This window comes from Musca domestica, unplaced genomic scaffold, assembly GCF_030504385.1.
Source record: "Musca domestica strain aabys unplaced genomic scaffold, Musca_domestica.polishedcontigs.V.1.1 10, whole genome shotgun sequence".
In the NCBI taxonomy this organism is placed as follows: domain Eukaryota; kingdom Metazoa; phylum Arthropoda; class Insecta; order Diptera; family Muscidae; genus Musca; species Musca domestica.
The window spans coordinates 812,439-836,001 of NW_026712115.1; the positions used below are offsets into that span (position 1 = coordinate 812,439).

The 23,563-nt window shown below is 32.6% G+C and overlaps 1 protein-coding gene and 1 non-coding gene across 2 annotated transcripts in view; both read right to left on the bottom strand.

Annotated features, from left to right (window-relative positions):
- The window catches only part of LOC101897742 (protein Shroom), a 172,378-nt gene that overhangs the window by 54,013 nt on the left and 94,802 nt on the right, over window positions 1–23,563 (bottom strand). The window lies entirely within an intron of this gene.
- On the bottom strand, window positions 418–490 carry TRNAK-CUU (transfer RNA lysine (anticodon CUU)). Its single transcript has one exon. It is a non-coding gene; the product is annotated as a tRNA-Lys (tRNA).

Below are 23,563 nucleotides of genomic sequence, written 5' to 3' on the forward strand. Positions count from 1 at the left end.
TGCTTTATTTGAAAAACTTTGTTGTTTTTCCTTTTTTTTTTTTGAAGCAGATGTTTGTTGTTGTGGCTACTGCTGCTGCTTTTGGCCAAGATATTTAAGATTTTCTAAATCAAGTAGAGCATAACTCATGACGATGATGATGATGGTGACAACAACGATGGACAGTGATGATCTTGATGATGGATCTAAAATGTCAACAACTTGGCGTTTCTCATGATGTATGGATGGCCAGCTGGTAAGATGGCCTTTGTAATATATTTTTTTGATTTAAGCCATTATATTGACATGAAGACATATAACTATTGCTGCTAATGTTCTAATTAGCTGGATTATAAAGGGAAAATATTATTAAACACAGAATTTTGGAGATCATTAAGAAATAATAATTAATTAAACAAAAAATCGAAAAAGAACATTCGCCCAACGTGGGGCTCGAACCCACGACCCTGAGATTAAGAGTCTCATGCTCTACCGACTGAGCTAGCCGGGCACTTGTTGAACTCACAACTCAGAGAATATATGTATACACATACGTATGTATGTATGTTGGTAGGCATTTACTTCGCATTGATAAAGATTCACAGGCCCCACCATTGCTTGGGTTTCTTTGTAGGTGTATGTATGTCTTTGTGCGTGAGAATAAGTGCTTGGAATGGGATTTTTTTTATTTCAAATAGTTTTACTTAGATAGCCATCTAACAATAAATTGTTATAGATTTTGTTGTTGTCTGTCTTGAATTGCGGTATGAGGTCGTCCATCCATTGCCCATTTTAGTCATCAGCCATTGATGATGGATCACAGATTGTCAACAATGTGTTTGAGATGAGTATAAATTGTTATGGAATGTTGTATTTTTCTGTGTGTTTGAAATTAATTGGATCTAATTTTTAAGTGGTCACATTTGTAAAGATTGGAAATAAAAGAAATAATTAATGCAAATATTTGGTTAATAAATGTTAATGAACGAGAAAATTTAGTGGGAGAAATTGAATGGCATTTTTGTGGAAGACGTTGCAGACTGATATAACTGATTGACTGAGAATCAGTACTCGATAAGTCTACGTTTTTGGAAATTCGTACTAAAAGGGTACGAAATGTACTATAAATTAAATACTTTGTATTGGAGAAAATAATGAGCTACAATTCTGAAATTTGGAATGATAGTCACTCTGAAGGAGTGCAGGAAAGATGTACCAAAGGGGTTTTGGCAACTCGAACTTTAGAGTTCCGAAAAGTTCTAAAACTGTACAAATCTACAATGGTACCATTTGGTATTATATGACTAAAAACTGAAAATTATGGTATGAAAATCATGGTTAGAAAATATGTATGATATATGAAGGTGGTTTTGGAAATGTGTGTTTGGAAGTGTGAAAACATTTCAATCGTGTATTGGGGTTCCTTTTGGATGTAAATTTGTAATAAAGACGTGGTTTTGAAAATGTGTACTACATTTAGTACAACTTGGTATTGTGTACTATATTTAGTACAATTTGGAAAAAAGAACTGAATGATACTATATTTAGTATTGGATGAAGGAATAAAGATAAAATTTTGAAATTGTTTGAGATTTGGCTTTGGTTTGAAAATTCGTCCTATATTTGTACGAAAAGTACTAAAGGGTACTAAATTTGATATTGGGCGAAGAGATGGAGCTGGAATCCCGAAATTTGATATTGAGGTTTCTGTTGTCATCTGGAATTTATATATGAAGGTGGTTTTTGGAAATATGTACTATAATTGCACGAAAAGTACCAAATAGTGGTATTGGGTGAAGGAATAGATCTGAAATCCTTGAATGTAATATAAATGTCACTGTTGGTTTCTGTGGTTGAGAGATAAAGATGAACCCTGACATATTATATTGCCATAACTGTTGGTGTTTAGGATTGAGATATGGAACTATTTTGCAAATGACTACTAAAATCATACGAAAAGTACTAAGTGGTACAAAATTGGGCATTGGGATTGGGCAAGGGATAGAGCTGAAATCCCGAAATTTGATATTGAAGTATCTGTTTTGGTATATGGGATGAGATATGGAGGTGGGGTTGTAAATGTATACTAGAATTGTTCGAAAAGTACTAAATGATACTAATTTTTGCTTTGTTTATGCATGCTTTGGATATGCGTACTAAATGTTACTAAATTTTGTATTGGTTGAGGAGATAGATCTAAAGTTTTAAAAATCGATATTGAGGTCTCTGTTGGCTTCTCGGGTTTATATATGGAGCCGTTGAAATATTTTTGAACAGAAAACATGTATATGGGTCCATTGTGTAAAGGCTTTAACAATATCATCTTCGGACAATTTCATTCTTTGCGAAAATGAAAAACTTGAATAATATGTAAAACCTTGGAGGTTTAAAAATTTAGTGCGATGTAGGAAGTTTTGATTAAAAAGTATTGTCAAACTGAGCAAATTGTGAACTTTTAGTACTATATTGAAACGAATCTGAAATATTGAAGTGGACTTTCCGCAGATGAAGTTGCGGGCACTTGCTAGTCTGAAATAAAAGTATTTCCATTCGTATTCCGTTTTAGTAGGGACAAAACGTATAACAGAACCCCTATTCGTTTCTAACACAATTTACCTTAAATCCCATTTTAATTTTATCAACACACACATACTTCATATCTGCAGATCAAGTGTAATAAATTTTAATTAATTTATAACAGAGTTTTAGAATACCTTTCAATATAATTAGTAATCTAATGTTAAAATCTGTTTCACACTTTTTTTCTATTCCATCCTCCGATAAAAGGCGAAATTCAATACCAAACTTCCAGTATTAGCACCTTTTGTTAGATTTTAATTTGAAACCCTCGCCAAGCAAAGAAAGTAGTGGAGCTGTGTAGATGGTGATCATAAAAAATCGTAATCACTTTTTGTTCTCAATAAAAATTAGAAATAAACAAAACAGCAACCTTAATTAAAATAAATAAAAAAGCTCACAATGTCAAAAAAAACCTTGAAATAAAATAAAGATTGATGTTAATAAGTGTTAAAAGTGAATGTAGAAAAATTGCAATAAATGAAATAAAAAAACTAACTTCTCTAGACAGTAAAGTTTAAATTTAACTATTTACATTTCAAACTAATCGAAGTGAATAGAAACCTGAAATGTCTGACATAATGATGACGAATAACCACAGAGTTGTGCAAAAAAAAAAAAAAAAAACTCCATATGGTGTGCTTTTGTAAAATTCTTTGTAATTACAATGGCATTTGTTAATTACATTAGACAGTCGACAAAAAAAAAATATTATTTTACATAAGCCCAACTTAGACATTATGAATAGTAATTAAAATCACAAAATTTGTTTTCTCCAAATACCTTACAAGTGATGTCAGTCGGAAGGGAGTTCTAAACATTTTTGTATAGATAAAAAAGTGACTACATGAAAGCAATTTATTTTTTAGTGACTACGTTTAAATTTGTAAGGCCAAGGTTAGATCAGCTTAGATAAGATCCACATATGGATGCCTTCTACACTTTTAGGCCAAACCAAACCGATAATAAAAAAATTAATAAACATCTAAACCACACGAGAACATTGCTCTGCATCATACGCTGCAGTGATACATCTATTTATCTCATCATTTAATCTTTTTAGCCGCAAAATAAACATGTTTTAATTAGATTCATAGGCCAGTTTGAATTATTATTAAGGCGATATGAAGAATATCGTATTATTTGCAATCATTATCTGTTAAAATTAAAATAAAATTTTCAAGGGTTACTATTTTTGGTTACGAACCGTTGATGGTCAAACAAATACATGTAATGCTGCATGTCCTGAACCGTAATCCCTCCTCCCTCATACTCACAACGCAGTTTACGGGTTCAAAGAGCGAGGCACTTTCTTTCTCTGATGTACACCGAAATTTATTGCTTTCAAGAGCAAGCAATTTCGAGCTCTTCTCTTTACTACTCACAGCGAAGTTTACTTTTCTATTCTTGAATATTAAAGCCCGACTCTCCCACTCAATCTGAATTACACTTACAAGAGCTCAGCAATTGACTCTTTTTATACCCTCAGCCATATGACTGATAGAAATAACGGTTTTAGACCCAAGGTCTCTTTGGATCAAATCCGTTTCGGAACATTTAGAGTCGATTTAGCGATGTATAATTATCCAACCTATATCGAGTTCGGAGATGGTCAATATCGGTCGACTCCTTCTTATATCTCCTCACTAATATATATATATATATATATATTGCTCCAATTTTGTAAGTCCTAATATTTGTGTCAGCGCAAGATCAGGTGCGAAAATGTAATATCGATTAACTCCATCAAGTACCTCCCCACAAAGTGTCCATATTTTGAATAAGTATAACTCTTATAAAATGTGATGTTAGAGTCCGATTGTCTTTAAATTACAAAGACTTTTATTAGCCCAAGGTCTGGTGTGAAGATTAAATATACCGGTTCACTCCTTCTGTTACCTCCCCCACAAATGGTCAACATTTTGAATACCCATGAAACTCATAAAATGCGAAATTAACATCCGATTCCATTCAGTATTGGTAAACCTTATATTTCTATCAACAACAAAAGTTCTGTTATAAAGGTGGTAGAACTCAGACCATTTCTTCTTGTACCTCCCCCCCTCAAATGTTCAAAGTTTTGAATAACCAAAACGATCATAAAATTCGAAATAAACATCCGGTTCTCTTCATATTTCGCGCATCCCATTATTTCTACTAACACAAGATCTGCTGTGAAGATGAGATATATCGGTTCACTCCTTCTGATACCTCCTCCACACATGGTCAAAATGTTGAATATAACTCTTATAAAATGTGATGTTAGAGTCCGATTGTCTTTAAATTACAAAGACTTTTATTAGCCCAAGGTCTGGTGTAAAGATTAAATATACCGGTTCACTACTTCTGTTACCTCCCCCACAAAGGGTCATAATTTTGAATACCCATGAAAATGCGAAATAAACATCCGATTCCATTCAGTATTGGTACACCTCATATTTCTATCAACAACAAAAGTTCTGTTATAAAGGTGGTAGAACTCAGACCATTTCTTTAAAAATCGAATATTGGCTGATGGTAAAATTTTTTTTTTTGCGCTTCAAATTGGTTATTTCCTCAATGAAATTTTAAGATTTCCATTGATACAAATAATGTCTCAAAACTTCATAATAATCCATAATTTCCAAGAGATTACTTACTTCCACACATACTCGTAATTCTAGATAGCATATTTCATTCTTTATTTAATGTCTCAAAGAGAATTCATATAAATTTTCCACTTCCCCTGAATTCCATCAATCATCAACTGAATGGCCGCTCTTAACATTTTTGACATCACAACTTTTTTTCCATTACTTGCTTTCTTAATTACGATATTAAATCATTACAATATGATGTGTAATAAACAGAAAAATTTACGTCCGAATAAACGAAAACAAAATGTATCCCTTTTTTGATGACTGGCGTCCTCTTTTTTTTGGTTCTTTGACAACCTAATCTGTAACATAACACAACTTCACTCCATTCCATGCGATTTCCAAGACTCGGGACAAAGTGTGTCACAACTTTTATCATCGTTTACCGTTATATTGGAGGAAAAAAACCCAATTAGTTTGACTTGTCCCCCATGAAACTCTTGCTTACATACCGATCATGCCTGGCATTTCATCGTTTCAAGAATAACAATTTTCCATTTCAATATCAGCTTTTAAAGAAAGAAGAAATTTATGAGCTTCTTTCGTTTTTGGTCTCGACTTGGTGGTAAACTGGTCATTGTCTAAATAAAATAAAATCGAGAACGTATCGCTGAGAGCCAGCCACCTTGTTTTCCTGCCCAAAAAAAACAGTATTCAAGAACACCCTACAAAACTGTCCAAAACTAATTTTAAATGCAGATCACAATTTTTCGATAACATATGGTTCGTTCCCCTGGTTACCTTTAGAGAAATGCGTAATTTTTTGCAATTATTTCGTTTTGGCATTCAGCTCCCAAGAGAAAAAACGACGATTGAAAAGAAGATGGCTGGCCGGCCAAGTTTGAATGGTCAGCCAGTCAGGGAGGGATATTTTATAATTTTGTATAATTATTATTTTTATTGAGGCCAACGAAATTTTCTTGCGTATGTGTGTGTTTTTTGCCAAACCCATTTGGGCACATATGTGTAGCATGTATGTTAAGATATTTCTACAAAGATTACATAAACCCCGAAAGAAGTTGTCTACCGTTAGTTCCCAACGTTCATTCGTAACGTGAAGCACGTTTTTTGGATTCTACTTTTTTCGACAATATAATTACGACATGATTTCGAACAACAACAAATTACAATTATTATAATTTGTTGTTGTTTTCTTTTTTGTGAAGCCATCCATGTTCAGTTCGGATTTTGGCTTTATATGGGGCGTTGTTCAATTTCTTTAGCTCAAAGGGAATTCTAGTTTAATTTCATATCTCTGTTACCCCCACCATCCATTTAAAATGAATTTTTTTCCAACAAAATAATTTGTCTTTTGTTTGTTGTCTTCATTCAGTTCGTGTGTGAGTTGTGTGAAAAGCTTTAGTTTCGAAATTTTTAACATTACTGCATATTAAATAAGCCGATTGTTAATTGCTTCACAAATAAATAGCATCAGCAGCATATGAAACGATTTACGACGATAGGCGACAATATCGTCAATACCGTCATTTAGAAGCTAACAACACCTCCACCCCACCCCCACCTTTAACTTCGACTCACACACGTCGTACTGTGTCTCTAAACGTTATAACAAATGAAACGATATCGAAGCGTGGGAAAACATAATACAAAATGCAAATTATCAATTAAAACTGTATTTAATTTATGTTAAGACACATATGTATATATTTATGTGTATATGCATATCGAATACTGTAGACCTTTGGATTGAGGAAAGGTTCTTATTGTAGTCTAATTTAAGAATCTTAATTAACAAAAGTCGTTTTTTATTGTGGTAAACTAAAACCTTTTATCAACCTATACATAAACTCAGGTAAATATACATACACTTGATTATAATAATTTTTAGCAAACACAAAAAGTGTTAACGCCTTTGTATAACCTCCAGCTGCTGGCAGCAATCAAATTTCAAGTTAGCCAAAAATATCTCGAAGAATATATATTTAGCATATCGTACTCGATTATAATTTCTGAGTAAAAAACTGTCTCACGAAGACTTTTTAAAGAACTTATGATCACCAGTTTTGATAAAAATATTAATAACTTATTGTGGAAGCATTTTTGCGGTAATAATTGCCTATACGAAAACTATTACCGGGGATAATATTCTAAAATATCATGGAGATTATCACTGGCCATAATTTTTTATAAAAAAACATCACTGGTGACAATTTTCTATACGAAAACTATCATTGGTGATAATTTTCTATATGAAAACTATCACTGGTGATAACTTTCCTGGTGATAATTTTCTGTATGAAAACTATTAATGGTGATAAGTTTCTAAGGGAAGGAATACTTTACTTTTTTCTAAGTGAAAAATATACATTGTGATAATTTTCTATAGGAAAAATATCACTGGCGATAATTTTTTATACAAAAACTATCACTGGTGATAATTTTCAATACGAAAAATATCACTGGTGATAATTTTCTATAGGAAAAATATCACTGGTGATAATTTTCTACAGGAAAAATATCACTGGTGGTAATTTTCTACAGGAAAAATATCATTAGTGATATTTTTCTACAGGAAAAATATCACTGGTGATAATTTTCTATAGGAAAAATATCACAGGTGATAATTTTCTAAACGAGAACTGTCACTGGTGATAATTTTCTAAAGGAAATATATCACTAGTGATAATTTTTTAAAGGAATACGAAAATTGTCAATGCCAAAACTATACACTGGTGATTATTTTCTAAAGGCAAAATATCACTAGTGATAGTTTTCTAAAGGAAAAATATCACTGTAATAATTTCCTAAAAGAAAAATATATCTTTTGATAATTTTCTTTACGAAAGAAATAACTGATGATAATTTTTTTTACGTAAAATATTACAGACCGAAATTTCTTCAGAAAATTATCTCTGGTGATAATTTCTATACAAAAATTATCATTGGTTGATTGAATGCTTTAAGTTTATAATTTGTCTATGAAAATTATCAGCTATTTATACAATTTAAATATACTTATAATCTCCTATAAAATATAACTATATCCGTGTAATGAATAACCCTATATTGCTTTGATTTGATTTCACTCTCTCAAAATGTATTTACATGATTGTGCAAAACTACTTCTACCGCATCTAAGAGCGATACACATTAGTCTTTTTTGTCATTCAATTAAAAACCAGTTAAGTTGGAAATATAATTTCGTTATTATTTATACATTTTCCCTAAAACAAAAAACAAGTTGTAAAAATGCAGCCAAGAAAAAAAAAACATTTCTTGTTTTTATGTGTAGGATAATCATCTAAATTTCTGGGTCAAGCGACATGCAAACTTAGTTTGTCAGTCAGTCACCCAAAGCAGGTAGTTTAGTTTAGACACCGAGCTCTTTGAGAGTTTGACTGTGGGCTGCTGCTAAGAGAAAAAGAGGTGCTTATTTGTTGCTTCTAACTTCCATTTTTCGCACCACGGCAATCTCAGTTCTATGATAATGATCGCGTGAGCCCAAACAACCATTTTGTTAGAAGTTCACTTCACTTAATATCATCACAAAATAATAATAGTAAAAAATAAGACAATATGCTAAATTTTCCCACCCACATTATAAACGTCAAGATAACCAAACCTGCTAACCCGCTCCAGAAACCGAATGTCAGTGACGAGCATACGTCACACCAATTTTAGTTTCGTGTCGGAAATTAATAACACTTCTTGAAAAGATCCAGCAACAGTTTTGTAGACCATTAGATGGTGTTAGTTTCCAAATTTCACAAAAACACAAACCATCATTAGGTGTTAAAATCAAATATTTGTTTTGACTTTTCCAAAGCAAAGTAAGGCAAAGCCAAATAGAAAAGAAAAGGCAACACACAGCAGGTATCTTGGAACTTCCGCAGTGATTATTAATAGATTAACTTAGATTTTCAAAAACTAGATGTATAATTTTTTGTTACCTTTCAAAACAGCATCTAAACTCAAATTTAAGAAAACTGAAGAAAAAATCCGGTTTTATGACTGTTATAAAACAACATCCGTTAAATTATGATTTTTATTTACAATTTTCCCATTTTCAAATAAATCACACAACATCTTCAGCATTTAATATCTGTGGTTTTGAAATATTTCCTGTTTATATTTTCCTTCACAAAAAAATATTAATTTCAAAGTCATCCCAAGTTAATTGAAGATTTTTATTTGTCTTTCTTTAATTTATTTATGATTGAAGTGATAGAAATGTAGAAAAAAGCCTCCTGTTTGGCAAATTTGTTTATAACCAGCCCATAAATAATTTTTAATTTATGCATAATGCACTGCAGCCCCTGTGTCTCTTCTCTATTCATCATGGTCTCCAAGTAGCCAATAAATTTGTTTTAATATTTATTTACATTTTTCCTTCCGTTTTCTTTTCGTTTTTCGTTTATTCTCCAGTATTGGCTAACCGTTGACTGGATGTTAGTCATAATTACGATGTGGTTGACCAGTTAATTTGGTGTCTATTATTGATTATTTTTATTAATATAAAAAAGTTTTTTTCGTTTAATGGCTAATTAGCTAAACAAACATGATCTGTGTTCACGTTTTTTGTACAGAGGTATGGGAAAGGTTTAGCAAAACATATGTGTGAAATTAAAATTAGGCAGTATTTTAAAATTTGTAATACATTAAAATACTAGAAAAATAATTTCCTACTGCAATGGTATCACTTCGACCTAAGAAAAAAAAATCGCACAGAAAATTGTTACAAGCGACATTTTATAGAAAACTATCACCAGTGACATATTTCGTATAAAAATTATCACCAGAGATATTTTTCGTATAGAAAATTATCACCAGTGATATTTTTCGTACAGAAAATTATCACCAGTGATATTTTTCGTATAGATAACTATTACCAGTGATATTTTTCGTATTGAAAATTATCACTAGGCCTAGAAAAAACCCAATTCGCATAGAAAATTGTTACAAGCGATATTTTTTTTTGAAATCATCTATGTTACTTTTCGTATAGAAAATTGTCAAGAGTGATATATTTTGTATAGAAAATTATCACCAGTGATATTATTCTTATAGAAAATTATCACCAGTGATATTATTCTTATAGAAAATTATCACCAGTGATATTTTTCGTATAGAAAATTATCACCAGTGATATTTTTCGTATAGAAAATTATAACCAGTGATATTTTTCGTATAGAAAATTATAACCAGTGATATTTTTCGTATAGAAAATTATAACCAGTGATATTTTTCGTATAGAAAATTATAACCAGTGATATTTTTCGTATAGAAAATTGTCACCAGTGATAGTTTTCGTATAAAAAATTATGACCTGTGATAGTTTTCGTATAGAAAATTATCACCCGTGATAGTTTTCGTATAGAAAATTATCACCCGTGATAGTTTTCGTATAGAAAATTATCACCCGTGATAGTTTTCGTATAGAAAATTATCACCCGTGATAGTTTTCGTATAGAAAATTAACACCCGTGATAGTTTTCGTATAGAAAATTAACACCCGTGATAGTTTTCGTATAGAAAATTATCACCCGTGATAGTTTTCGTATAGAAACTTATCACCAGTGATTGTTTTCGTATAGAAAATTATCTCCAGTGATCGTATAGAAAATTATCACCAGTGATCGTATAGAAAATTATCGCCAGTGATTGTTTTCGTATAGGAAATTATCACAAGTGATTGCTATTTGCCAATGATGTTTTCTTTAATCAAATACAAAAGATATGATTTCGAAAACGATCAAATGCCAACCTTTTTCTGGCTATTCTCAGTTCGAAGAGTGATGTCTCGGAACAATTCCAAAAAAAACTTGTTATGGGTAGCAAGTTTTGATTTTGTAACAATCGTCTTCTTCTTAAAACCGTTGGGCGCCACCATTGTTATTATTATATTTTAACGAACGTTCCCAGTGCCTCTCTTTCCCACCCCAATCGTCCATGAAGGCGACCTCCCCATTACGTAGGGATCGCATACTCGCCATGATTAATAGGCATTGAAATACCAGCTACAGAAAATATTTCATTATAAATACATAATTATTCTAGACTTTATTATGTCAATACTAGTACCAATATCTATGATATCGCACACAGAATTGAAGTCTAAACACATTCTACACATTCGGTAGAAATCAATATTTAAAAACTGATTAAACCTGCTTAATCTAAGTGGGATATTCATTCTGAAAGAAGAAATAAGAGAGTCCGATATTTTTCGTATAGAAAATTAAATTATCACCACTAATAGTTTTCGTATAGAAAATTATCATGAGTGATAGTTTTCGCATAGAATATTTTTATATATATTATTATTATATTTTTCGCTTACTTAATTGTTCCATTGGGAAAACCGGAATTTTTTTCCTCTTGTGGCAAACTGGAATTAGAGTTTTTTCGTAGAAGATTGCAAATTGCTTCATTTTTGATTTGCTATAATATTTTAAACGCCTTTAGGATTTGATCATTTATAGCATATTTTAAAATCATTTTTTTGCTGCACCAGCAATTACTTGTGCGAAATGACAGAGTTAATAATTTATTAACTTCCTTAATTAAATCAATCATAACAAATCCCAATAAATGAAGGCTGAAAAAATACGCCAAGAAAATTTGCATGGCTTTTTAGATTTATTAACTAATAAACACATACACACATATTAATTATGTGGCAAACAGACACTAACTACAACAAAATAATAATGTCCGAAAAAGGTCTTCCAGTGTGAATGCCGCGAAAAAAACCCTCATCTAAAGCTGTCGTCACCTGCCCAGCTGTGTGAATTAAAGCCTTAGATTTTCATTACAAAGCGATCGCACAGGTCGGACTGTCAGTCACACACTAAGTCCATACGGTGCGAATTCAATAGAATTTGTATAGTGCCATTTTTTTGCTGCTTGTAACCATAATATTATTTAAATCGATTGTAAATTATTTTATAACCATATAAAGATTAAAGCCTTGCAAAAACACACATACGCAAACTTGCTCGGTCGTTAGCTCACTCTGCCTAGTCTAAAGAGACAAAGTCTGTCGATTTCCTTTGATGAAAAAGTTGGCAATTTTTTGCTGTTTTTTTCATTTGTTTCGCCCGTCAGTCTTTATGTACTGTACTGGTCGATTGTTGTTTTCCTTTTTGATTTTCACTGAAATGTGCGAAAAACAACAGCAACAGGTCATAATTAATAAAACGCAATAAATCTGACAATGGAGTATAGGAGAGGGGGGTTAGGGGAAGTGCCTTTCCCTGTTGTCGAGTACAGCTGTAATCTATTGTTGCAAATGAGGAGTTTATTTCGGCTTATGAACTTCCTTAATGTAAACGCGTAATGAAAAAGCAAAGCAAAAAATCAGGGGATTTTTATTAGTTTCTTATCATTCTGCCGATAATGAAATTCCTAGGAAACAGTATAATAAATCGATATGTCTGGCCACTTAGTTCAAAGAACATATGCAATTTATTTTGGCGGGATTCTACGCCTTTTGCTAAAGGAGCTTATGAACGATTTTATTCTAGCCAACGATTATCTGGACGATACAATTGTTTCAGGCTTGAGCCTGTAAGATGCTCTTATCGAGAGATTTTAAAGCCCTGATATCGAGAAATATACAGGGTGAGATGAAAAAACTGCAACCAACTTAAGACTGCCATCATTTCTAAGCCACTCGTTCGACAGCTGCTAAAATTATTCCAGTGACTGCTCATTATATTGTTTACAAGCGTACAAAAGCATCTTCGTGAGAATTTTGCAGAAAAAAAAGTTATTCGTGATGGAATTTATGCGTGATAGTGTGATTTCTTTATATTTGACTGGAAAACCACAAGTGGCTATCCAGCATTTAAATGTGAATAAATCTTTTGTGTCTCGTACCATCGCTCTTTGCCGTGAAACTGGTAGCGTAGCCCGACGTCAAGGAAGTGGACGGAAGGTAACAGCAACAGCAGAAATAAAGAAGCGACTTCATCTTAACCCGCGTCGCAGTGGCCGAAAATGACTCGTGAGCTGAACATATCGCAATATTCCATTAGGCAAATATTGAAAAATGAGCTCAGAGTAAAGCCGTTGAAATTCCACCGTTGAAATTCCAAGACTCAAAAGAGATAAAAAGTGGTGCTTCGCTTGGCCGAAAGTGGTGAACTGCCAAATTTGGTTTTCTCCGATGAGAAAACATTCCTTGTTCAGCAAGCAAACTTATCGTGTTTACTTGTCAAAGAGGTCAGCAGAATTGTGTGCACCTTCGGTTGGCCACCAGAACTCAAGAGCACACCATGGTGGTGATGTGGGCCGCCACAACAGCCGATGGTTGCTTCCCGCTCGTATTAATCGACCGTGGCATCAGAATAAATTCCGAATATTATCGCGAAAATATTCTGGAGGGTATATTAAAGCCTTGGGCACGCAAACATTTTGGCCGCAGACCTTGGACATTCCAACAGGACTCAGCACGCGCCACCCAAGAATGGTTGCAAAATGAGGTTCCTCGCTTCATTTCCAGCGCACAATGGCCACCAAAATCTCCGGATACCAGTGCGTTGCACTATTGTCTCAGGGGTATTTTGAAGAGTATTGTGGAGAGTATACTTCGTGTAATACTTGTACATTTCAGTCATGAGTAAAAACTAGGAAATTTCTTAAAATATATAAAAATTGATTTATTTTTCTTATAAAAAATTCTGCCCCTTGAGTAATTTTTTATTCATAAAATAGTCTTCAAATTTTTGCGAAATATTTCCTTTGAATCCGATTCAAAAAAAAATATTAATAAAATAATTGATAATTTTTATGACACCACGAATTTCTTTTGCGACTAAAGTTTACTGCTTCCACATAAATACATAAACGCCAAAATTTTCTTCCAAATGTTTCTTGGCTTTAAGCGTGTTAAAACTAATGATGTTTTAGTTTAAGCCATGAGCTGCAGCTTTCAAAAAAGATCGAGCTGATTATTTTGGCTTCATGGCTTTCTAGGTTCGAGAACAGCGACGTTACAACAAGCACGACAACGACTTAATTTAAATGACCCACATAAACACCTCGACTTGAACGCTTCTTTGACTTCTCCTCAAGCTACGAAACATAATCATCATAAGTATTTTCTTGTTGTCGTTGTTTTTGTTGCTCGTTATTTTGTGATAAATGAAAACAAAGGAAAATAACTTTTTCTTTTTATTTGACTTTGTTGCTGTTTCGTCGTCTTCTTCTTGATTTTTTACTCTTAGCTGATGGGGGTAATTGTTGTTTTGCTATCTTTATCTGCGTTTTAAAGTAAAACACAATTCTGCTGTTCTCTGGTCTTCTTGTTGTTCTCGTTGTCAAACGCAACAAGTACATAGTTAATGTAACGAAGTCACATTAAGAGCTCGTTACAGTAATTTTCATTTTGAACTTTGCCAACTTTAGGCCAGACCGCCCCTCAAATAGTTGCTGCAGCTTACTGGAGATGAGCCAGCCAGCCAGCCAGCCAGCCTCAGTGCTAGGCTCTGAGGGGCTCCGGAAAAAAGTTTAATAACCCGCTTTTGTTTTGAAACGGCAAACACAAGATTAGGCTTTTAAACAAATTGCAGAACAACAGTTGTAGCTGTAGTTTCTCGGAGCAGTATTTGCGTTTTGTCTTTTCTTTTCCAGTTTTTTTTTTTTGAATAAATAAAAATTTAAGCCGAAATGAAAAAAACTTCATAGCTAGTAGGAGTAGAACATCGATAAAATAAAGAAAATGGTAACATGGTGGTGTTGGTGGTGCCGATAAGTTGGGTTCTGCCACAAACATTGTTTACATATCCAAATGAGAGATATCATGTACTTTGAAATTCTCTGTGGGTTTGTGTTCCAGAATGTGGGCTGGTAAACATGGCTGATAACCAAGCGGGCAGACATTCATGCCGCATACCTTTGCCCCAAATACTGACAATGGCATGGCTTTGTACAAAACGTAATATCTTATATACTTTGTGGTACTACTTCATGTTTTCCTCCGCTCCACAACAATTTAACAAATAAATTAATTTAAGTGAAATTGAATTCTTTTACATTCCACCTTGGCTAATTAATTATTCCAAACACACACTGGGGTAATTTCGAAAAACAAAATTTATTTTAGATTAGAACATGTTGGGGAAATGGTCTTCTATGTAAAGAAAATATTTTGAGTTGATGTGAACACCCCTCTCCCCCTCCCCCCCCCCCCACACACACACTTATACACACAAACGATGCATTTTTTCATGCTTTTATCGTCATAAATTTCCCTTTACTCAAATTTGTTTAAACAAATTAAATCAAGGTTAAAATGTATCTTGTATGTTTGTTAACACACGCACATATCTTTGTAATTTCGAAATATCTTGAAACGGTTTATCTAGATGCGTCAAATGTTTGGAGGTTAAGCATTTTAATAGCGGGAAACTTCCAAGTTAAATTGTAATCAAGATGTACTCGATTAATTGGGAAAGTTATGAGGTATTTCGAAAAAAATGAATAAATAAATAGATAAATAAAATTTAAATAGGAACAAATTTTATCATTTTTTGATAAGAAAATATCAAAAGAGAACAGGAGACAAATTTCAGTGGAAAATCATAATCTACCACATTTCACTTGTGACGTTTTTCGATATTAAAAAATATCACAGTGATAGTTTTCGTATAGAAAATTATCACTATTGATATTTTCCATGTAGATAATTATAATCAGTGATTGTTTTCGTATAGAAAATTATCATAAGTGATTGTTTTCGTATAGAAAATTATCACCAGTGATTGCTTTCGTATAGAAAATTATCACCAGTGAATGCTTTCGTATAGAAAATTATCACCAGTGATTGCTTTTGTATAGAAAATTTTCACCAATGATACTTTTCATATAGAAAATTATCACCAGTGATACTTTTCGTATAGAAAATTATCACCAGTGATACTTTTCGTATAGAAAATCATCACCAGTGATACTTTTCGTATAGAAAATTATCACCAGTGACACTATTCGTATAGAAAATTATCACCAGTGATAATTTTCGTATACAAAAAGACAAAAAAAATGCTTGTTATCGAGTGGAAAAAGATCATTTTTCGTACAGAAAATTATCGCCAGGAATACTTTTTGTATAGTAAAGGATCACTAGTGATTGTTTTCTTATTGGAAATTATGATTAGTGATATTTTTCGAAATTCATTATTTGTCTCGTCAATGAATTGAATGGATTAGTAGTGTATATAACATTATCACCAGTAATATCTCGTATGGAAAAATGTCACCAGTGATATTTTTCGTATAGAAAATATTTTTCGATATTCATTATTTGTCTCGTCGATGAATTGAACGGATTAGCAGTATATAGAACATTAACACCAGTGATATTTTTCTTTTGGAAAATTATCACTAGTGATATTTTTCGTACAGAAAATTTTATTTGATATTCATTATTTGTCTTGTCGATGAATTATATATTATTATTATACATTATTTTTATTAAACATAAAAATTTTTCTAAGTGAAAAATAAAAATAACAAAACTTTATCAACAAATCCTAAAAATAATTTTCTAACAAGTGGCAATATTAATTAATTTATGGCGATAAGATTACCAAGAGCTGAAAACACCACTGAAGATATCTTTTCCAAATGTTGCCGATAAGCATTTATTTTGTATTGATAAATTGAATTACGTTACCGTTGACGTTTTGGGGGTATGACAGGCTTCGATCGGGGAATCTTGAATTCAGTTTCAAAAGAGGTCAATATCTTGAATGAAGAGAAATTAATTTACTCTAAAGAGCGAGAGAGAGATCAGTCAGTAATGCCTATATCTGATTATTGCAACGATCTCTGGCAGAAGTGTAACTCCTCAATGACCTCCAACTAATGTGTTGTAATGTACCTACGTCACAGCAGCGCCACATTTTCCAATAAATTGTTAAAAATTATCCCAAAATCTAAATATTTACTCAATTTTAAATAGAAAACAATAAATCCCTATCAACGACAAACCATGGAAGAAAAATGGTGTAGGGTCACTATTGAGGGTCACTTGACGATAAATGTAAATAAACTCTTACGTAGCACGCGTCAAAATATTAGGCACCAAAATTATTTGGCGGCAGTGCTAATGATAATAAAAAACCGGCTCTTGGGAAATGGAACACTTTGCGTAAAGTGTTAATTGTTACCTTAACAATAACAACAGCAGCAACAATAATATTGATCGTGATTTTCAATAAATATTTATAGCATCAACAATGAATGAGGGCGACCGACCACCACCAGCCACCACGACTGGTTGACTGTCAGAAAAAAAGTTGTTCACTGTTTCACACCCATTGTCTGCCGGTCGCTCTCTATCTCAAACTACCAAAGGTTCTATGTACACATCAAAGTTATGCTAATTGAATGCTTCAGAGGTCCCTTACGTAGATATTGAGATTTCTAAATGAAGATGTTATTGAAATTTAATTACGCGAACAATGGCCTCCACGAAAAAAAAAACGAAACAAAATATTTTCTCTATTACATGCCAATGGAATGTGGAAATTGTAATCTCTTTCCTCTCCTCCTAACTGAACAAATGATTGGCAATTAAATATTGGCTTTACGTTAGTAGTGACAGAGAGAGAGAGGAGAGGTAGCAAAACATAAAGTTTGTCGTGTTTCTTATCACTTGGAAAAAATTGAAAACTGCAACTCTAGTGGGGAATTTCAACAATAATTTTACAAATTTTCCACATTCCTGAGTAATAACTGCAATTATCTTATTTTTTGTGGCAAAATTTTTTGCATTACAATATATTTAATAAAAAAAGTAGTAACAGATAAAAAGGTGTTGAAATTGTCATGGGTGTATTTTTGAAAAGTCAAAGCCGTCTTTTGCAAGTAAAAATGGCAAAGCCATCTTTTCAGAATTTATTTTCTTGTTGAGTTTATAGGTTTTCTTGTCGACCAAATAATATGCAAAAATTAACGTGTTATAATTTTTTTTCTCAATAACTTTTACCAATCTATACATCAAAAAATCTTAAATAGACATTGGTTTAAAAAGTCAAAATCGAACAATGAGATTTAACTAATTGAAGACAACAATAAACAAGTTAAAAAGTATCAGTCGACTGATGTATACTTTTAGCCAATATTCGATTTTTTAAATATTTTTGGACTTTTTTCTGTTCTGTTCAAACTGTTAACCCTCTATGGAGTATGGTATGGAGGTTCCGAAGAAATGAACCAATATCGTCCATTTCGTAGCGGACCTAAATAAATATGATATAAATATTGCGATGTTCCAGGTTTTGACCATATCGTGATGTGAAATATATGATCATTTTTAGAAAATGTTAAAATGTGCGTGAGTTAGCAGACATAGTCGATCGAAGTATTCCATTTTCATACTTCATCTAATATAGATTAAAATATTGGTATAAAAATGACAAGAAAATCAAACATTTATATCCTATTTTATGCGAAATCATAAATTGGCTGACTTCTTTCGCAAGTCATGGCATATAAAAATATTGAAAATTGTGACCTTTTGTGGGTGAGGTACCAGAAGAAGTTCGCAGTTATATATCGTCTTCACAACAGATCTTTCGTTAGCTAAAATGTTTGGATGTGTGAAATTTGAAGAGAGTTGGATGCTTATTTCGCTTTCTTTGAGCGTTTTGTTTTTAAAAACCATGGCCCAATCTCTACCATTTTTATAACTAAAAATTGAGATGTATCAAGTCTGAATGGAATTGGCTGTGAATTGCCCGTTTTGGTTGTCATTTAGGACCCTTTATGGGGGAGGTACCAGAAGGAGTAAACCGATATATTCCATTTTCACACCAGACCTTGGGTTAATAAAAATATTGTGATATGTGTAATTTGAAGACAATCGGATTCTAACAGGTACTTGATGGAGTCGTACGATATTGTCCATTTTCGCTCCTGGTCTAGCACTGACTCAAATATTAGGATTATCCCTTATCTTTCTGGGCAGTATTTTTTTTAATATGGACCTTTTGTCGGGAAGGTAGCAGAAGGAGAGGGCCGATATTGCCCATCTTCGAACTCGATCTAAGTTTGATAGTAATATTACGATGTACCAAGTTTGGACCAAATCGGATACTCCCTTCGAAAGTTATCGTGTGCACCAGCCAGACAGACGGACGGTCGGACGGATATTTCTAAATCAACTCCAAATGTCCTGAAACGGATTTAGTCCTAAGAGACCTAGGGTCTAAAATTGTTATTTCGATGAGGCACGTTTGACCGTATCTTTAGCCATATGGCTGATTGGTTATGGAGAGAAATGCGATTTTTTTTAGACAAATTATTTGTGTTATCTATTTAAAGTAAGATGTCGCCTTTGGCATTTTGTCCCAACTGACTGCCTTTAGTCTGACTTGTAGTGTTGGCTGGATCAAACATTAAACAGGGAATAATGGCTACATTTCGGATTCTTGATAGTTTGACAACACTTATTGTCATATTCTGATATGTTTTTAATATGCCATTAAATTGGGCTGATATTAGTATCCATATGAGACCAATTCTATGCATTCCCACTGGAATGTCTTGGCAACATTATGTTAATGGGAATATTTGTGATGTATTTGTGTCTAGAATTCTAAATTGTTCGAAAGATTTTCTGAGCCGTATTTGATGTATTTCCCCGAATATCGTCGTTACGAAGGGTTTATTACGGCTGTGCAGAACAAATATAACAAATCTGATGAACAATATTTATGGGATCTATAGCTATATCTGAACCGATTTTCACCAAATTTGACATACTTGTTTCTAGGATAAGACTTTTGGTGCACAATAAAAGCAAATCGGAAGAAGATATATATGGGAACTATATCCAAATCTAAACCGAAAGGCTCAAAATCTGTCAAAGGTGTTTCTAAGCTGTATTTGATACATTTCCCTAAATATCGTTGTTACAGAGTGCATATTACGGCTCCGGAGGACAATATTAACAAATCGAAAGAACAATATATATGGGAGCTATAGCTATATCTGAACCGATTTCTATCAAAATTGGCATACTTATTTCCAGGCTTACACGTTTAGTGCACAATAAACGGGAAATAGGGCGATCGTCCTTTTATCTGGTTCGGATAATAAATATGACCTGTACTTTGTTTACAAGAATGTGGAAAGGCGGACGGACGGACATGCATAATCGACTCAGAATGTGAATCTATGCAGACCATCAAAAGGAACTGTTGGTCTATCTCGTTTCCTTTTGCCTGTTACAAACAAATGAACAAAGACATTATGCCCTGACCACCTTGTGGTGTGTAAAAAGTGTTCAGTGACTGTTCAGATTTTTGGCTTATTAAAAATACTTCTAAAGTTAAAACTTTTGAATCATAACATCATTAAAACAAAGAGTTTTTTGTTCAACAAAAATTCTAGCTGTCTCGCTTTCGGCTTTTTATGCGATTCCGTTAAAAAGTTTGTACGCACATAAATCAATCTAACATTTCCTCTGTTTTGCAATTACTTGGAAAATATTTGTCATCATCGTGTGTGGGTAATTAAATTAAAATCTTTGCTAATAAATTAAAAACAAATGTGTGTGTGTCGTTCTTGTAAGAACTCTAAGTTTGCTTTAATCATGGAAACCAAATGAATTCTATGCAAATTATTTTATTATTATTTCTTTTGTGGTTTTTGTCGGCAGCTCTTAATGGGAAATCACCATAAATGTCAGTTAGTCGTAGTGACATCACAAAGAATTCTGTTTGAAAATGCTGAGAGATGGATAAATAGAAAAGTGGGGCAAATAATATGGGAGTTCCGTCAAATCTTCGTAATAAATTCGTATAATTTGTACAGAAAAACTTGGAATTTGGAAGAAAAAATCATTACCAAATAATGGGTCGTAATATGAATCTAAATTGCTAACTAATCAGCTGGTTTGCCTATTTCTGCTCTCTCATAAATTCGATAAACCTTCATGACATTTTTCTGTGATTAGATTCGGCGAACGGAGAAAATCCTAAACATTTTACAAGTTTTTTTTGGCAAATACTGAAAGATATTATGATTATTTTATACGCTTTTAAATAATTATACGGCTTTATTTTAATACAGATTTCTGATATATAAAATAACCCAAACGTCACGTTTTCACCGCCTTTATTTGTTGGAAATATCAGGAAGCAAGTTCCGTCTTGCCTAACTCATTTCCAAAGAAACTCCGAATGTTTTGCGTTTCCTTTCACATACCCAGCGAAATAACATTTACACCTCTTTAGAACGCAAGATTGTTTTCCTTGAGATTGTTTCCAACAACACCAGGAAACACTTTTCACAACTTTCTTACAAGGAAAGAAAATAAACAAAGCAACCACGGGCCAATGAAAAACCCGCATATCCTTTGTGTGAAATTTCTAGTTCTTTCCTCAGGCAGGCAGACAGGTAGTTAGCTATGGTTTTATGGCTTCCCATGACGCTAGTCAACCACCATTCTTAAGTCCTTTGATAAACAAAACAATAAAACAACCCCCAACTGGAATACCTATACCGCCGCTAAATCTCTTGGCTAAACATCAAAGAGATTAGCAGAGTTCGGCTGAGGCGATCGAAGGCTGTTTTGGTTGGCAAACCGCCCCATTTGTTAAAAATTACAGCAGAAAACGCGTGCGTAGAGGCCTTTTGTTTTGTTGTGCATTGATGTTGTGAAGAAATGACAAGTTAAATTACAATTCTTGCCATCTGCTGTTTTCTTTGGCTCTGTTTTTATTACTGTCATAAAAATACTAGAGTTTGTGCCTGTGTCTCTATTTTACAGAGACTGTAGTTTGCCTTGTTTCAATTGATAAACCCCACCATTCGATAATTGATCGATGTTTTTTTTTTTTTTTTGGAGAGATAGAGAGAGAAACAACTGTATGTGTTTTCTAGGAGAGATATGAGAGCAGAATGTAAATATTGGACAAATTATTAATATCTGTTTTATTTGAGAGATATACTCAAAAATGTGTAAATAAGCAGAGAGTAGGATACGAGAGAGCTACCTATCTTGTATAGACTGTAAATATTTGTCAATGCTACAAATGATTGATGTTTATTTGTTTTATTTTGAGAATAAAAGATAATCATAAGACTTAAGGAAACAAAGGATTGATTAAACAGTGTTGCCACTATTTTTTATTTATTTTCATCAGAATATAAGAGAAGAACTTATTTTTATTTTTATATAATTAGAATGGTAGATATTACCATACAATTTTAACTGATAAATATGGACAAAATTCTATGGAATCGATTGCAATTAGGTAAACAGTTAAACACCTTAAAGTAAAATGTGAATATGGGAACATGGCTTGGTGCAGCCGCAATATAACCATAACTTTCGATAAACTTTTTAACTCGTTTGAGCTAATTGTACAACGAAAATACATATAATATCGCATTTATTATTTTAATAGCTAAAAGAGTAGGTGCACTTTTCAGTATAACCTTCATATATATTTTAAAAAAAAATTGTAAACATTTTTTAAATTTATTTTGTCACATGTCAATAATATCCTTGTAGGAAAGATGGGGTTATGTGTCACCACGTTGATCTACTCTTTATGAGACATTGTCAACACTTTGCCTACAAGCCATGATAAAATAACACAGGTAGGATCATCAACATAGCTGCTGGTTCAATGAATTGTCAAACCATTTTTGGAACCTAAAATGTTGAATAAAAACTATTCAAATTTTTAAAATTTGGAGAAAAAACACATATTATAACAACCTCTAAATGACATCGTATAAGAAACAAGAAAATATATACAAAAATAAATAATTTTTGCACAAACATTGCAAAAAATTTGTCATATCCGTGTTCACAAGTCCTGATGCATGTACATGATTTTAGGCAGTCTTTTAAAGAATGTACGACTTATGAGAATGTTTGGAAAAGCTGTTTCAGGAGGAGTGCAAAGTGTAGACAGGTTATAAAGATTTTTTATTAATTTTAAAATATTTATTTATTTATTTATAATATTTATTTATTTATAATATTTCTACTTTTTATATTTTTTTTACTTAAACTGAAGAAATGAGCTTTTATATAATATGGTGGACCTAGCCTTCTAGGACACAAAATACTTTTAATGAGTAAGCTAGTGAAAAAGCAATAAGTTCGACCTGGCCACACTTTGAATGCCATTAACGTTCAAAATATTTATTTATGAAAAATCTTCAAAATATTTATATGGATGTCATATGGGAATATATGGTGATATACGAAGACCCGGACCTGCATAAGCAATTTTCTGTCACCGACGGTATTACACAATAGGAAATTACAATACTTCATGAGAAACTATTCTGGTGAATAAGGACATTAAAATCATAAAAGTACCGAATATAGGGAAGTACCGTTATATGGGGGCTATACGAAGACGTGGACCTGCATATGA